Raw genomic sequence first — 18016 nt, forward strand, 5'->3', positions numbered from 1 at the left:
ATTGACATAAAATACCAAGAACAAGTACATGAAGATCTGAGAGGACTGTTATTGTATATTGTGTTTTATCAAATAATACAAGGATCAGTACATACATTATGTATATAACAAAGAGACACTGGAGAGCTTTGCTGAAGATATGCAAAATCTGAGCTTTGGCAAGTGAATAATGCTGAAGTAGTGCGGGCCATACCTTGACCATCCCTTTGGTGCTCATTAGGTGAAGATCTGGTGTGGATTATTCAGTTCCAGACTTAAATGATTCATTGTGGTCATGCTGCAACATATGAAATCCAAATATGTAAATATGTCAGATCAACTGCCACAAACCTGCTTACTCTTGTGGTCAGCACATATTTATTAGATGAAACCCAGCGGGAGCTAAATTGAATAATGTAAAAGATAGGTGAATCAGTTGCTGAATGATGCATGGTGTGGATTTTTTTAATCCAATGAGATTAACATTCCACCACGTTCTGCTTTGAAGCAAACTGCAAAGAAATTGTACTACAAAGATTTAACCACAAATTATCTTTGAATATTATGATACCTTCTGCCCACAGCTACTCGGTACAAACGCCATAAGGTCATCTTTATAAACCTCGCAGCCAAACCCCAAAAACCTGCTAGTGGAGTAAGCCATCAAACTGAAAAAGGTTGTCTTTTGGGCTTGGATAGCCCAGGGAGGTCCCCAGGTACCGTGTGGCCAGAAATACTGCAGTGTATTTAGTCTTGGAAGCAGTAACTTGAATGTAGATAGAGTTTGCTGAGGGCCATGGCAAACTGTCAGACGACTCAGGAAGCAGAGGCAGGGCCTCACCAAGGCTGCTCTCAGTGGGGGATAAGAACTGCTGACCTCGACTGAAGATATACCCAGGCAGAACACTTTGAAGAACTCCTAAATCAGCTCACTCACTCTCTCTCTCTCTCTCTCTCTCTCTCTCTCTCTCTCTCACACACACACACACACACACACACACACACACACACACACACACACACACTGTGGAGGAGGCGGAACTGGAGATCTTGGTGGAAACACTGGCCATCTCTGAGTCGGTCAAGTATTTAACGATCTCTACAGAGGCAAGGGAACAGTTAGTAGGTTATGTAGCCATTGCTAGGCTGTTCAAATGCGTTCAATGCTGCAGCCTCGGACGGCATCTATATGTCATGAGTGGCGGGAGGAATGAGGCTCTGGAATCAAGAGATCAACATGAGCTTCCTACACTGGCTCTCTGGGTTCACCCTTAGGGATATTTGGAAGAAGCTCAGAACAAAACTGCTGCAAGCTGAGGTGGTTCAAGTAAATGATCGGCTGCCTCCTGAAAGCCTTCCTGTGGTAGTGTGGTCAGGCTTGTCCAATTGGGAGGAGACCTTGGGCAGACTCAGAGCACACTGGAGGGATTACATATCCTATCTGGCTTAGGAACCCCTTGGGATCCCCAAGGAAGAGCTGAAGGATGTGGATAATGAGTCCTGGGCTACCTTCCTGGACCTGGTGCCACTGAGGCCTAAATGAACAGAAAATGGATGGATGGATGTGTCCTTAGTGTCGCCTCCACTTACCTCTCTTTGGAAATATTGTCTTCTTCAATATCTCCTGTGCAAAAGGTGGTTGCCAATTCCAAACTTCTGAAGACGAGGCATCTCCTCCCTCATGCGTCTGAGGAAAACACAGCCATTCTGCCCAAAATAGTTGCTTTGTCTAAGCCTGTTCAGTTGCATAACGCACCTTGACAATAGGCACCGAATAGCAAAGCAGTGGAACTAATATAAGTATCATAATGCTTCAATTTCAAGCAGGGAGCACTCATGAGTTATTCACAGATCCCCTCTTTCTCCTGTTTTTCCCTTCTGATCAAATCAAGCTCATGACATATATGCTCACAAATGTTGAGTGACAAGAGTGGAATGGAAAGAGAAATTAGGAGAAAATGGAGGGGCAACAGGGTATAGCAGGACAGAGCATCATCTGAGGACAATTATGCAGGGTTATGAGGCTCTTGGAAGGACAAAAAACCTCTGCCAAATTGTCATTGTGGTCAGAGGAGAATGCTAAGACTTTACAAGCCTGTAAGAGAGAATGACTCGCCAAAACCTTTCAGGTTTTTATGGGAAAATGCCTGAGAGGCATGTAAAACCTAGCTTTATTAAAGACCACTTAAGCTGCCTTTATGATGCCTAACAGCACTTGCTGATGGATATAGGCATAACCTTGCCTCACGCTTGTTTATAACATCGATGGTTTATGAGTAGAACGGTTTTGGATACAGTGTGAGAAAGCTTGTGGCTGCTCCTGCATGGAAGGCTGATACTTCAGAGGATGTATATCAAGAAGCTCGTAGCTATTGCCTGCCTTTCGGCTAATTTGGTCAACATGTTGTCAGATACTCATCTGTTTTCCTAACACCAATCATTGCTAATCAGAGTCTTTTGGGGGCTGGAGCATATCCCAGGATGCAGCAGTGGGCACATAAACACCCTGCAGGGGCTAATAGATAATCCTCACATTCATACCTAACAGCAGTTTAGCATCTCCAGAGCACATGATTTAAATACCTTCCCACAGTGTGAAGGCTGCAAGTTAGACCAGACATCAGGAAGACTTCTCTGTTCAGTGGTCGTCCCTCTACAACTTCTTAATGTGACTCAGAGGGACAGAAAGGGAGAGGATCACTATATTCACTTATTATGGTTATATAATCCCTCAGAGAGGTTTTGGCCTGTCCCAAGGCTCACTGGGGCTTTAAACTCAGACAAGGGAACCCTGACACGGGGAGGTGATTCCGCTCAGGGCCCCTGTCCTCCCAGGCATAAAAGCTGAATGTACAGTATTTGACTGTGCAGCCAGCCAAACCCAGCAGACTTGTGGCTGGTCAGTCCTCTCTCCCTCTCCCTCTTTCTCTTACACTATCCATTTTTCTTTTGCTCTCGTCCGACTCTCGTAGCCTCGGTTTTAATTGCTTTGAAGCTGAGCGCTCACCTCAGGGAGCTCAACAGGATGTTTTACAGAGCTTTGGGGAGACTGACTATTAATAAATAATACTTCCCTCTCTACACTGCAGCGGGATTGACAGGAGCATGGCAGAGAAGTAACAACAGCTTTTGGTAAGCTACAATACTCTCCTGCTGAAGGTAAGGGGGCAGAGCAAGGCGGGTTACACAATCACTGTAATTCCTTAAAATGAAAGGGGCAAAAAAGAAATTGCTTCTGTTCATCTGCTACGAGCTGCCACAATTGTACTGGAGTCAATTCAGCAAAGTTGTGCATTAGCCATGAACTACACATAATAATTAAATCCACCCTTATCAGGTTTAATATTACAAAGGACTGTGCCCTGCGTATTGAATATCATAAAGCCGAGCGTTTTTTGTTTTTTTTTTAGCTTTGTGCTGCCAGTCTTTAGATTCTGCGCTGTAAGGAAGAAAGTTCTAATCACGTCAGCTTGATTAGACCATCATCAAAACAGTATGTCTAATTATCATTCCAAATCAAATTGGCATCGCCTCCTGAGAAAAAAAAAAAACCTGTGTATCGTTTTATTTTTGGCCTGCTTTGTTCATGCTTACAGTGGATTTCTTACTATAGAGAGCTTTGAGTTTTCGCTTTGTTGTGACGCTGCAAGGCAAGACTTTACACTCAGGTTTTATAAGTGTGTTATGTGCCTCTAAAGCTTTCATAGCTGTATTGACCTTATAACAGAGCTAAACGCTGAGGAAACAATGGTTCCCAAATGCCCTTGCTAAAAGCCTACCCATCCATACTTTCACTCACTTCCACCCAGAGGATTAGACTATATCTAACTCTTAAAGGAAACATCCACCTTAAAACAGTAATAATGTCAACATAACAGCATATCTTGACCCATTTTGCTTTTTGAGGGTTTATTTTCTACACCAGTCGGAAAAGATGATTCTGTTAGTCAAGACAGATGTTTGGGCCGGACATTTGAGTGTAGAAGCAATTGGAAATAAGTGAAATAACCTCACCATATTTGTATTTGAGTTTTACACTTGCAGCAAATAGTTAATTCTAATTTTTTTAGCGTGTAGATACAGCAAATATGTTTGTTTGCAGGTACAAAAAATCACCAAAATGTGATTGCAAGCACAAAATGTTTTTTCTTTTTCTCTCTTGGGTTGGTCAAGTGCATTCTGGCATATAAGAAATAACCACCTGAGGCAGTAATGTGAGGCACGTTGAGGGAAAGAAGGAGCACAAAAGAAACACACTGCTGCGAAATAACTGCTGTCATGCCGAATCTCACAAACTGCTTCTTTAATGCAGATTTATCTTTACTTCAGGAGCCCACCTTGAATGTACAGACCTGTCCACCTGCTCGAGTTCCACTCCAGAGGCCATGTGACTAATTAGATGCTGTAATGCATCACGATGGAAGGGGGAGATATTGAAGTTTAAAGAGGAAGAGGGGCTGCGAGATTGATCTGGTCCTAAATGATAGAGGAATTGATCACGCCTGCACGTGGTAGAGGGAGAGGAGCGATAGCATTCCCTAATGAGGAAGAATAGCCATTAGTGACAGAGTTAACAGATATGTGGGCAATCTCTCACGCTGATTAAAAAGGCTTATGAGCACCATGACGCATTTGTCCTCCACATTTAGGAAGAGGGGGGAGGGAAGGATGGAGACGATGGTGATGGAGCCAGTTGTTTTAAGTCACATTGCGGTCGAGGGTTTGGTCACAGCAGTATTTATATTAGCAATTCATCTCAGTGGAATTGTGGCAATCAGTAGATATGTTCATGGAGGCTTTTACACTTGTATTCACGTGTATTGATGCTTAATGTGTAAAAAACTGCTATGACGGTGCAGTGAAAGTTGATCTTTTAGGGAATGCAGAGAACCAGAGTCCAAAATGGAGCAAGCAGCTACGAGCCATGTTTGCACAATCCAATTTTATATAACCCTGCTCTGGTGAATAAGAAGCCTAGGCAATAGAGATTGCTTCTTTGCATCCACTTTGGCACAATCAGTGGTAGTCAGCGCATGACTAGCAAGCAGCTCCTACATCACCAAACCTCTCTCACATATTATGGACAAATGGATGAACTTTGCTGTGGAGCCTTCTGATGTGACGAGCCAGAATGCTCCTTTAGAAGCTCCTGACACTGAGGTGAGTTTAATCTGGTCACATTTTATATGAGTAACAATTGTCCGCAAAGGCTGTTAAATCACATACGGTCCACTCTGGTAGCAGCCATACCTTTAAGATTTTACAACTGCTGTGTGTCTATGTGGTGCATTATTTACCATTTTTATTGGGACTGTTTTCTGCAAACTACACAATCATGTCCCCTATCTAACCTTCTTTTGTTGTGAGCTCTATCTTGTCTGACAACCGACTCGAGCCACATACTTCTCTGGGCTCACTAATGTGTGAAAGGGTTGTTTCCAGGACACTGTTTTCACATTCTCATATACACATACATGGATACACACACTCATCCCTGTGCCCTTTCTCTCTAATGTCACCATGCCATGGTGACAAGTTGCAGCGCCCTGCTTCTTTTTGCAAACACACACACTTATCCACATTGATAAGCTTGATGTGTTTGTGGAGATAAATTGTCTTCCATCTGGCATTACCCTGCCCCTCTTCTTCTCTGTTTACTAGTGTTTAGGTTTCTTAAAATTGGTCAAATCATTGCAGACTGTGGACACCACTGTTCACTACACTGCCTCATTTTGTGCAGGAGACCCTTTGAATTTACATCATTCATTGTTCCAAGCTGAGGCCTTCACCCTAAGCTTCCCATGTTAATGAGATTGATGTATCAGATACGACCTCACACACATACACACACACACAGGAAAATCAATGGACCGTTGTTAGCATTTATATGGCTTTTGCCTGAATATCGCTAGCTAAAAGGAAGCCTGCAAGGAACAGAAACCAAATAAAAAAAGACAGGTTGTTAGCTGGAGCAGGTGATAGCCATGAAATAGACTTACCAATGTTGGCCGCTTAACTAAGACCATTAAACACCACTCCAGAATAAATGGTTAGTGTTTTAAGGCCAATTCATGGCATTCATAAATGTTTACTGTCACTTTCAGCCAATCACAAGCCTGGGTACTTTCAGGATTTATACACAGTTTACTGACAAGCAAATATTTACTGCGACAAATGCAGATGCTGATTGGACCCTGCTTGATAGAAGTGAGACAATATGTTGAGTCCTGATTCACCATGTTGGATATTTCATTTGCCAATGGGAATCCTGCTAATAAGCTGGGAAAAGTACTTGGGTGGATTGTACCAGATATAAACGTTATGGGCCATATTTAGATCACAGGTAGATTTCAGAGTCTGTATCAAATTCTTGTTCTCTTTCTGTCTGTATCCATTTCCCTTTCTTCTCCACCCCTCTGTGAAACAGTGAGATCTTAATGCTCTGACGGAAATCTGGATGAAGCGAGAGAGAGAGAGGAAGAAATATTAAAAACAGAAAGAAAGAAAGAAAGAAAGAAAGAAAGAAAGAAAGAAAGAAAGAAAGAAAGAAAGAAAGAAAAAGAGGGGGAGTGAGGAGACTGAGCATAAAAGTGAAACATAATCCATAAGTATTGGTGCTAATCTTTTGATTTGGGCAAATTTCTCTTCTGCAGCTGAATCAAAAGGTCTATTTGCATTTTTTTTTTAACAGATGAGGTTTTAATTTTCACAGTTCTGTGGATTACCTCGATTCAAAGCTCTGTGTTAGGAATGGAAAGATCTCTATCTTCACTCCCCTTCTCTCTCTCTCCATCTCACCTCCTCCCCTCTCTTTTGTTGTGGTGTGTACTTGCGGACCAGAAAAACTGCTGAAATAAACACACAGAGGTTGGTCTCTTTTGTCTTATGCAGGGTCTCAGTTTGGTCAGATTAGCTTTCTTTTCTGTTGGATATGTAAATCTCGCACTGCTTTATCTTCACAGGGAAAAGGAAAGGAAGAAGAGAGAGCAGATGAGGAAGATTCCACTCCATCCTTTCCAGGTACACAGCCAGACAGAATCAGACAGAGTCAGACGTCTGATAATTGAAGCTGGTGCCTTTTTAAAAAAAATTCTTTTGCACAGGGACGATTTTTATCATAAAGGTGTCAGATTTGGCATGATGCTCCAACACAACAAACATTACTCCAAGGAGGATTGTCACTCTTTTAAACAACAGCTTCAGCTTAAAGGACAGGGAGAGTCCCATGTTGCTCAGGACTGAGGGACAGGTGTAGACCGGGGAGGCTGCGGCAGCTGAAAAGCAATTAACATTCACAAATAGCGTCAGGGAAGCTATCCGCTGAGGTTACGCAGAAGCTGAATGTCACCTACTGCCTGGGCCCAGTTCCTTCATTAAACCCTCCCATAAGGGCAGACACACTTAAATACATATTTGCATACAAATGCACTGATTAACCCTTTAAGTGTATTAGCTCTGGCTGCTTCTTGGAACCTCAGTGCTAATATCTCACCCACTGTTTATCTATGCCTGCTTGAAATGAGGTGGAATAATGATTCTTTATTGACTTTGTTGAATTGACTTCCATCGGTTTCCTCTGGCTGTTTTGTTTATGGATTTCCGAGACACATTATGCCTTTTCTACACCAATAAATCACAGCGACGCTTCAGTTTGCATGTGACATTATGGCAGAGGGCTCTGTTTGATTTGAGGAATGCCTTTCCACCACATTGTCTGCCATGAAGCGATACAGTGGCGAAGCGAAAAATGATCCCAGCTGGGGACCTTGTGTATTCCGATATTAAATATTAATAGGATACAGTATTTAAGTATACATAAAAAGCAGAATAGAGTCCTGCTCCAACAGAGGGATGGTATGGAGAATGGTTGGAGCAGATGAGCTTTGTAAAAATGAAGAGAGAGCATGTATCCAGAGCATTTCTTACTGCTTTGTAAACTCTGTTCTATTTTCAGCAGATGAACACTGACATACACGGGAAAGCCACTGAATATGCCAAAGGGCTGATATGTTCCTATACTGCAGCTGAGGCTAGTGTGCAGATAGAGTGAGCTTGGATGTAGAGAGTCAAAGAGCAAGAACAGACACGAAAGAAGAGGACTGAATGAAAGTGTTCGGTGGTGAGAGCCCTGATCCTTCTTGTTTTTTTTTTTGAGTCACACTTTAAAGGCGCGCTTCATAACCTCAGAGGCTCACCTCAAGGCTGCAACACAGGAGTCCCTGAGGAGTCAACAATAACAACAACAACAAAGAGAGGACATATTACAGAACCCAGAGAGGCTCGTCATTTCGGATTTCTGTTTCCATCCTCCGCCACCTTCATGCACGCTTACTAACTGTTGCATAAAGGTGGAGAAACAGTATTAAACAAACGACATCTGGAATTAGAGCATTTTTCCTTCCTCACGCCTCCATCGCTCTATGACTATCTCATTCCTCATCCACCTCCCTTCTCCTCCATCTTGTCCTCCCTCCTCTGTCCATTGGCAACGCACACAGCCGTGAGCAGAGCTAATTAAATGCTTCTAAGTGAGTCGCCTCGCCTCGCCTGCCATTCCAGCCTCAGCAAAAGGTCATCCTACTCACAGGCATGAGGCAGACATTTCTCATGACTGTTTTCCTTTTGAGAAATTTAGCAGATTGTTAATTATCAGATTACAAGTTTGCCTTTTTAAAGGCCAGCACGCCGCCCCAAGTCGCATGGCTGGAAAGAGATGGAGAGACACAGAAGAGAGAAAGAGAGAGGAGAGGGTGGAAGCAATGAAGATGGCTGAGGGGGTCTAGCTTTTCTCCGCTTTGCTCAAGTTGAGTCAGGGCTATGATTCGTGATCAGACAGAGAGAGAATTTGAGATAAGCAGAGGAGAGAGGCTCTCTGTCTGACAGTAACCCCTGTACTCTCTGTCTGCTCCCATCAGCCCCTCACAGGCACCCCCTCCACCTCTTTTTCACTCTTTCCAAATTCAAATAGAGACTGTTTAAAGAACCAAAGCTGAGGGAGAAAACAGAGACTCAGCCTCTGGAGATGACCGTACTCTGACCAAGTCACCGCTCATAGAAAAACATCAAGAACAGTTGTTCACTTCTTCCTCACCTTTCATCGCGCCGCACAGTCCCTCCCGCTGTGTTGAAAGAGACACAAGGCCAGAGAGAAGTCAGCCAGGTGACATTTTCTGCGTTGGTAGTGGAGGCAGGGCTCTATGGAGAGAAACAGCGAGATTTCTGTTGCAGTGAGGCTATTGTAATAATCAAAGGGGTGGAGGCTAAATATGGTATTGTTGGATAACTGCTGTGAGGCTTGTTAGTGTGTTTGCATCCGCACTGGATTTGGTGCTATTTGATGTATTGTCTGACTTTGATCATCTGAAACATCTTCCAAACATAGACCACATAGAAAATATCTATCTTTGTAGGAGAAATGTCCCCCTGATCATGACCATCTGTTTCAAGCCACAAGGCACCTCCAACCATTTAGGAGATATGATCCACTATCCACCGTATTCCTCGTGTTTATGTACTGTTCTTTAGCCTGATCCCTCAGTGCCTCTGGGTCCACAGCTTTTCATGGCCATCAATCCATAAATTGATATGCCGTGTTAATGAGCCAATAATTGAGTCGTGAATCAGCTGTGGAAATGGGCAATGGCAAGTCATTGATGAAAGATCTGTGCTTTATACCCCGTAGCCAAAAACAAAGGAAGGAATAAACACTCTACTGTGTTTGCATTGGAGCAAATTTTAGCCTATTCTGGAACTAAGTCAGATTTTGGCATTCTTTTGATGTGAAGGCTTAGTGGAATCTAAACAGATGCTTTTCTTAATTATGGAAAACCTGGAGTGAGCGGACCACATGGCAGAAACGACTCAATTATCGGTCACATTAACTTTTAGAGAGCGCGTTTTAAGGCTCTACCAGGGGTTTTGTTTTTTCAGCCCATTAACTATAAGTCTTATACTGCAGACTTGTTGTGTTAAAGGACGTTGCAACAGCTGAGATTTTAGAGCAACCTTATTTCCGTGTGATTATGAATATGATTATAATCATATAAATTGGTCTTTGTCTTCTGGGTTACTCATGCTGTGCAGCCTATTTTATACCACCACTGCATGCATTTCAAGTGGTGCTGTGGTCTGCTTAAAGTTCTTACTAATTACTCTGCAGATTAAGATTATATGTATATACAGCATATGGAGATCTTATATAATATGCTGCATTGTTATAGATCATACTAGTCAACAATATAAAGCGGTTAAACAACATTCCAAGGTTGCTTACACAACAGTAATATCAGTTCATTGATATGATACTTTTGATGCTTTAACTCCATTTTGTTGCTCATACTTTGTACATGCACTTACTAGACTTTTTACTTGTGATCGAGTATATTTTTTAATGTGGTGTTATTACCTTTGCTTTTGTAAAAGCACTTCTTGCACCTCTGTTTCTGTCCTCTGCACATGAATACAAAGATTTTCTGCAGCTGACTCTCAAATAATAGATGACCAATCTTCCTTGAAGGCACCACCAAGGAGAGCTTTCTGTCTGGCTCCTGATCACAGCTGAAGTATCACACAATGCTGCGAACTTCATCAAAAATGACGACGTCTCCCTCTGAGAGATTTTCACACCAGAGTGAAATGAACAGAGGGACAAAGTGAAAACACTTTGAAAAGTTATCAAATGGTATTATTGAAAAAAGAGATGAGCAAAAATGTAAAGTATTTTCAAAGAGGTAGATAGCTGTTGGGTTAAATAATGCACTCTCACTTCTGCAGTAAGCTAGCACACTGTTGTCTTTGCTCCTGCTGACTGCATTACACATCCTCCCAGAGCCTCACCTATTTCCCATTTTCTAACCTTCACCTCGCGTTGGTGATTTGTAACTAATGTGCATAAGATGTTATTTGTGTCCCTGCCTGGGGCGACCAATGCTCTCTGTCCAAACAACCCCCTGCCTAGCCAACTAAGTAAATAAATAGGACAAGAAGAACAAATGAATAAGGAGATGGATGTTCCCTTCTTGGAGACACAGAGGCCTAATTTGAGCTAATAAAGGACCACATCAAGCGTGACCCTCACTGAGAATAGAGGGTCGATCGAGTGTCTGAGAAGCCCATGCAATCTCAAGTCAATTGCTCACAGGCCCAAAGATTTCATCAGCTCCTTTTCTCTTTACAGAGAGACAGCAATGGGAGAGGGAATAAAAAAAAGAGAGACAGAAAGGGTAGGGGAAAGGTGACTGACAGCTGAAGTTTTAAAAACCGAATAGGTCTTTATCATCATTCGCCCTATCAGTGCTCCGTGTGATCAGCTCCCTGCTAATCTGAAAAGGAGCCACTTAAGATGGAGCTGTTGTTTATAATACCTTCAATCGATGGATGACCACTATCACTGTGTGTGGTGAAATGGCAGGCAGGGGGCTGACGAGGGGAAAAACCACAGTAGACGGACAAAATTAGTCTCTAACCCTTTACCCCTTGCCTGTCTTGCACTCTCTCTGGAGTTAGCCCCTGATCTGTGGGGTGGGGGGTTATGGGTAATCGCCAGAGCACTCCCAGCGCCAGCTGTGATCTGATTTGTGGCAGAGGGCAGCCAATTACAACCATCGCATCACTTTGTGCAAGACGGTTACTGCCTGCAGGGAGAGAGAAGGAGGGAAAGAGGGAGGGAGAGGGAGAGAGGGGGAAGAAATTGTGAGGAAGGACAGCACGAAAAAGAGGGAGAGGGAAGAGCTGACAGAGTTTAGAGAGAAAAAGACAGAAGTGCAAGACGAGATGACAAAGTAAAGAGCAGGAATGAGGGAGAGAGAGAAATGACATGTTGTTACATAATGGATAATTCTGTTTTTACAACTTAGGCTGTTTTACCAATAAGTTTTATAGGTTACGATGATTTTAGTTGCTCCCATCCCAACTTGTTTGAAACACGATCTGAAACAAATTCAGGATAAATAATTTATCAAATTCAATGAAGCTGATGAGGTCAAACATTAAATATATTGTCATTGTACCATTTTCAACTCAGTATGTGTTAAAAAGTACTAACAATTTATCACATCCTATTTCATTCATGTTTTACACAGCAGAGTAAAAAAAAACATTTCATCAGGGTTGTAATAATACAAATACTACTACAACAACTATGACTACTCTGACTACTACTGCTACTACTAATAATAATGATAATAATTAATTGTATTTGTATAGCACCTTTCAAATAATTGCAGCTCTTCACAAGAAAGAAACCACATACACAAGTGTGTGCTTTATATAGAAAAAAGCAGAATGGACATAAAAGCAGATGAACAGATGAACAATGAATGTAAAATAAGGTTGAGATAAGGATGAAAATGAAAATAAAGACAATGCATAAAACCACACAACAAAGTATTAAAACCTAGGTAAAACTAGAATAGAATAACGCTAAAAATCTGAAGAACGAAGCTCTAAAAGAACTCTTGGTGTGGTGTCTCTGCTGTCTGTGGCTCTCAGACACAACAGAATCTTTTTCCTTCTCCACAGATACTGATTCAGCGCAGGTCTTAATTACACCAAAGCAGGTATTTCACAGCTGCCTCAGAACGTCTTCCCATGGATGTAACCTCACTGTGGGTTTTATCTGCCTATTGGACACAACCCAGTGTTGCCCCAGAGACCACCGTAAAACAAAATGCACATCCATAAAAACTTTTCAAATGCTGAGTAAGAAAAATCTGCACAAAAAGACAAAAAAAAGCCCCAAACACCATTCCTCAGGGAAACCACTGGTGGTCAAACTAGCAGGGCAGCACTTGCTTATTCATGCATGGATGTTTGGGGCAGACACCCTGCAAACTGGAAACAGAAACATGCATAAATAAACAGTTTAAGTGGGTAGTTGTCCTGTTTGTGCTTTTTGCATTTAAAGGCTTTCACAGGCCTCTTTTTTGCACATAACAGTCTTGAAAAACTTGATTCATTATAAGTGAAAATGCACCAAAGTAATTGCTGGTGAGGTCACTAAAACAGCTCACCCTCACCACAGAAATGGCCGTGTAAGTTAACTGTGCAAACAAGGCAGGAATTTGGGCTGGATGGTTGGGTGGAAAATAACGTGAAAAATGATGTGATGGGCAGCAGTTTCAGAAAAATCACACATGGCAGACAAATAAATATAAAGAGGGGTTGACTTTTCACTTTCGATAAGACAGCTAAGACAGCACAGCATTGCACTACTTCAAGCGGATTCACTTGCCCTGACGTCTAATACAGCAGAAGTCTGATTGCTTTAGCCTGAAATATGCCAGCAAACATTTCAAAAGATATCAATGACTTATAACTTTTGACCCCATCAAAAATGAGGGGAGAGCGCTGCAAAATGCAGTGCCCCATATTCCTGTTTCCTACCATTAAGTTCATTTCCTTTCCATACATCCTTCATTAGCGCCCATGTTAAGCTCTGCAGAATTGCTAATAAGTTAATTGAGGGCTTCTTAAGACTTTGTAGGTGACATTGAGAGGGAGATTGGCTTCACTATGTGTGGGAATGAGCTTTGCATAATATTTAATGGCCACTCATGCTCTGCATAGTGTAGCTGTAGCGACTTCTGGGCTCACACTGTCACACACACATAGATAAGAATCACACACACCAACACTTGCGCAGTTTCCTGCTATGAATATGGTGTCAGCATTAATTAAACACATTGTCTCCCACCAGGGGAGAAGCTCTGTGTGTGTGTGTGTGTGTGTGTGTGTGTGCGTATGTGTGTGAGATCAGTCATCTTCTGTCTCATGGTTCAAGCAGAGGGTTTAAGTATGAAATCGACTATTTCTGAGTTGTGGCTGCACTTTCCTCTGTCAAACACACACACACACTTGCTGCAGTGTAAAGGCAGTCATGTGTTTACATTGTGTGTGTGAGTCTTTGTGTGTGTGATGGGGGGCAGACAGGTTGACAGTGCATGCAGAGAGTCAGAGAGAAAGAGTCAAGCAGGCAAGCAGCAGCTGTATTGGGACTTCCCATTGGGGCTAAAGGTTTCCTGCCTCTTTCTCTGTCTCTTGTCTCGCTCTCTTCTTCCCCCAGAGGCTTCGTGTAGACAGAAGAGACCTCCGTCCACACACTAACACACAATATCACACATATAGATACTCCTCCTCTATCGGAGACCAATACTATGCCCACCAACAGGCCACAGATGGTTATCTGAGTGTCAGAAGAAATACACTGTAAAGTGAAATATTGAAAGGGAAGTCTTGTATGGTAATTCTGTCTCCTGGGTTTCTGTTTTTGCTCTGGTTATATGTGTGTGTTCGTGTGGGCATGCTTTCTGGATATCTGCAGGACAGCTTGATTAGCTAGCTGTCCAATGTCAGAACTGCCCACAACAGATCAACCTTGAACAACCTTTCCATCAACTTGATAAAGTCCACTTACCTCCAAAAGCCCTTATTTCATTCGCTGATCCACTGCAGTGAAAACAATGAGCAGAGAGATTACAACTTCAGTTTAAAGGTTTAGTGAAGGAACCTAAATGTACATACTACACGGCTGTAAAACTCAGAACATCTATTCAAGTAATAATCGATGCACAATACAGAGTACTATTTTATTCATATTTTATGCTGCTGTGTGTTTCTACTTTGCCACATTTTAGAAGGAAAATTTACAGTTTCAGTTTGCTGGTTACTTAAAGTTGCTATGTATATAAAGGCAGCCACTAATATTAAGTCCAGAGCCGAACCTGCTTCCATTAGTTCGGAGCAGAGGCATTACTTGCTCACTTAAGATGCTTTTGTTTTGCTCTGCGTTAGGAGTTATGGTACAGCTTGGCTGCAGCGTAGCTGACATCCATTACTTCAGGTCTATGGCAGCTGGGGCTGCTCGTGTTTTCTCCAGCAAGTTTCCTGGTGGAAAATGTTGATGTGTGTGTTTCAGTTATGCGTCTAGCAAATCCATTTACTGCAAAAATGTTGCTTAGCACGATTGTAGCTATCTATCACAGTGAAAGAAGGAATGAAAGCAGCGATCGCTCGACAATGGCTTCCTATTCAGGAATGAGACAAGGTGAAGTTGGTTATGTATTTCATCATCCTTCTGTATGAGAGACTAAATAAAAGAATGTTAACAGCTGTTACGGGGAAAACAATTAAAGCACTGTAGGACATCTATCCAGTGTGATTGTGGTGCTATCATCTGGTGAAATACGACACTGAGCCACAAATCATGTCCAGACTGCTGTGAACCCCTGCATCAAACCCAGTTTCAGGGCAGGAAGACACATGACGAGCTGGGTGGAGGCAAAGGCTGCCATTTCTTTTCTCTGAGAGGCTCAGTGAGGTAACCAGCTCTGAGAAATGGCGAGTAGTGAGAAGGACAAAGTTTACATAAATAAAATATAACTTGGAAGCTGCAGAAAATTGTGTGATTGCTACCAATCACACCTGATATTAGTTCATATCAGGTGTTCATTGTAAATGAATGAATTATGGCAGCTCCTGCACCAATCAGTATCATTATCTGTATCATGAGTCCATACAACAACAGCTCCAGAAACAGGCCAGATTCATCTGCTCACAGGCGGCGTGTGTCACCCTTTAGGTCAAACTACCTCGAAATCCTTGATAAGACATCATGTAACAGCATGGAGTCAGATTTGCAGCAGCTGTTACATTTCCAGGACAGCATTCAGTGTCATCTCCATTACTGACAAATCTGCTATTGAAAGACTTCTTTATATACAACCAATATGAGTGAGTTTAACTAAAGGAACATTTTGTGTTTTTGCATAGTGATCACCTCATCTGATACATGAAGTATTGTATATTTCACTGAAAGTACTTTACTTTTTTGACTGAGCAAAGCTTTCAATGCTGTAAGCTAGCCTTGTAATGTAGTATTTTTACATTGAGGCATTGCTTTAATTGAATAAAAGATCTGAGCACTTCACCACTGGTCTGGTACATTAAAAACAATCAGGTAGGCATCTCTGGCACAGATATCAAAGCAGTAATTTGAAGTGATAAGACCCAATTTGTATGAATTTGTTCAAGTTGGAAATGAAGCTCAATGCGCTTCAGGTCTAGTTAAACCCTGAGTGAGAGAAGGAACATTAATTTGAAATGCTTTTGAAATACAGATGGGTTGCTCCATTTTACTAAATGAAAATGTGAAAGCCTTGCGAATCAAATCACAACCAGTTCGGCGAAATCACCTCAGCTCTGCGTTATAATTCTTCTCTCCAGGAAATATCAGCGGAGTGTGAGGGTTTATTTTATCCTGAAACAGCATGTACGTATCTCCAACAAGGGAACTGTACGTCTACATGAAGCCAGATTCAATTATTTCATTTATATAGCGCCAAACACAATAAGAGTTAAGGCACTTTTCGAAAAGAGCAGGTCTAGACCATGCCCTCTAATTTAAAGCCAACAACTCCCCGGTGAGCAAGCACTTGGTGATGGTGGTGAAAGAAACCTTCAAAAGAACCAGGCTCCAGCTAGGCAGTCATCTGCCTTGACTGGCTGGGTTGAGAGATTCCTGTGTGGGTAGCTGTTGGGGAGCTTTGTAATGAAGAACCAGCACACAAAGCAGGATTACCAATTCCACGCACAGCTGGAATGCCTGTTGTGAATGATACCTGCTGCACGTACAGTGATTTTGTTAAGTGAATCTCTGCTTTCTCCTCCAACGCCAATCTCTGCTGGTCTGTCATGCTGGACATGTAGTTACTGAGCAAAAGATTGAAAGTGAGGAAGAAGAGATTGGATGAAGAGAAGGAGAAGGAAGGGAGTGAGGGCCAGAGATACGGCAGAGGGAAAAAGTGAGACAACGAGGGCAGAGGATGAAGGAGGGGAGAATGAAAGGATGACAGAGAGGGCAGACGAGTGAGAGGCAGAAGCTGTAGAGCTAATAGGAAGCACAGAGAGATGGAAAGATGGATTTGACTGAATAAACGAGAAACGCAGTGCTGACAGGGACAGCAGAGCCTGGGAGGCAAAAGATGAGGTGGAAGCAGGGGAGAGGACACCTCAGCTGTGCTGCTTGCTATTCCAGGTGTCATCTTTTCCAGTCGCCGCTGATTAGTGCCTGAACATATCTCCTGGGAAGAAAATTAAATATTGATCTATTTTTCTCTCTTCATTCTAACTCCCATCCTCTTTTTTTTTTTTTTTTACTCTGCTTCTTTTTTATATTGAAAAGACCACTACTGATGGAATTTCAAATGTGACTGGTCAGGGTAAGCTGTGTTAGGGAGCTTTCACATATGACAAGAAAACTCGCCCCCGGTGCCCTGAAGTCCATTCATCCAGCGGTTTGTGCTTTTTAACGTTCAGCGCGGTAAAAGCTGCTGCGCCATGCATGACTGCGAGAGCACGGCCACTCTCCCTTTGCATGCCTAATAAGAATGAGGCATCCAGGAGACAATTCAAACACTTCTCTTACGAGGACAGAGCAAATGTTTGGCGCGTGCCAATTGACAGCATAGTGGTTGCAGTCTTGCTGCAGCCTCAGATACAAAAATGAAAATAAATCAAAATATGTGGGTAAGTTTGGTGAACTGCACTCCCTTTTTGAACGGTTGGACAGATGATGGATCCATTTTGATTACTCAGCCAAGGTTTCAGAACTGGTGCTGTATGTGTGACCTTCAAGTGAGATAAGAACTTGACAAGAACAAATGTTGTTTGCATTCACATTACAGTAATCACAAACACATTTTCTTGTGCTTCTTCTTCTTTTTTTTTTTTTTAAATCAATGGCTCAATCCACTTTCAAACTAGCACATCTATAACTCACTGCCGAACAAGTTATATTCTTCTTTTTTTAGGCATCGAATACTCACACATAACCTCACATAAAACGTTGAATGAAAGAGATTTTTGCTGTCTCGAGATTTTGTTGACCAGGCTGTTTCACTGTTTCCTCCTCTTCATGCTAAGCTAGGCTGATGGGTCTGGCTGCATATTTACTGTACACAGGTGAGACTAGGATCAAACTGAACATTATTTCCTTAAGAAAAAGAAAAATGCAAACATTTGTGAATACACATATTTGTGT

This window comes from Chaetodon trifascialis, chromosome 23, assembly GCF_039877785.1.
Source record: "Chaetodon trifascialis isolate fChaTrf1 chromosome 23, fChaTrf1.hap1, whole genome shotgun sequence".
In the NCBI taxonomy this organism is placed as follows: Eukaryota; Metazoa; Chordata; class Actinopteri; order Chaetodontiformes; family Chaetodontidae; genus Chaetodon; species Chaetodon trifascialis.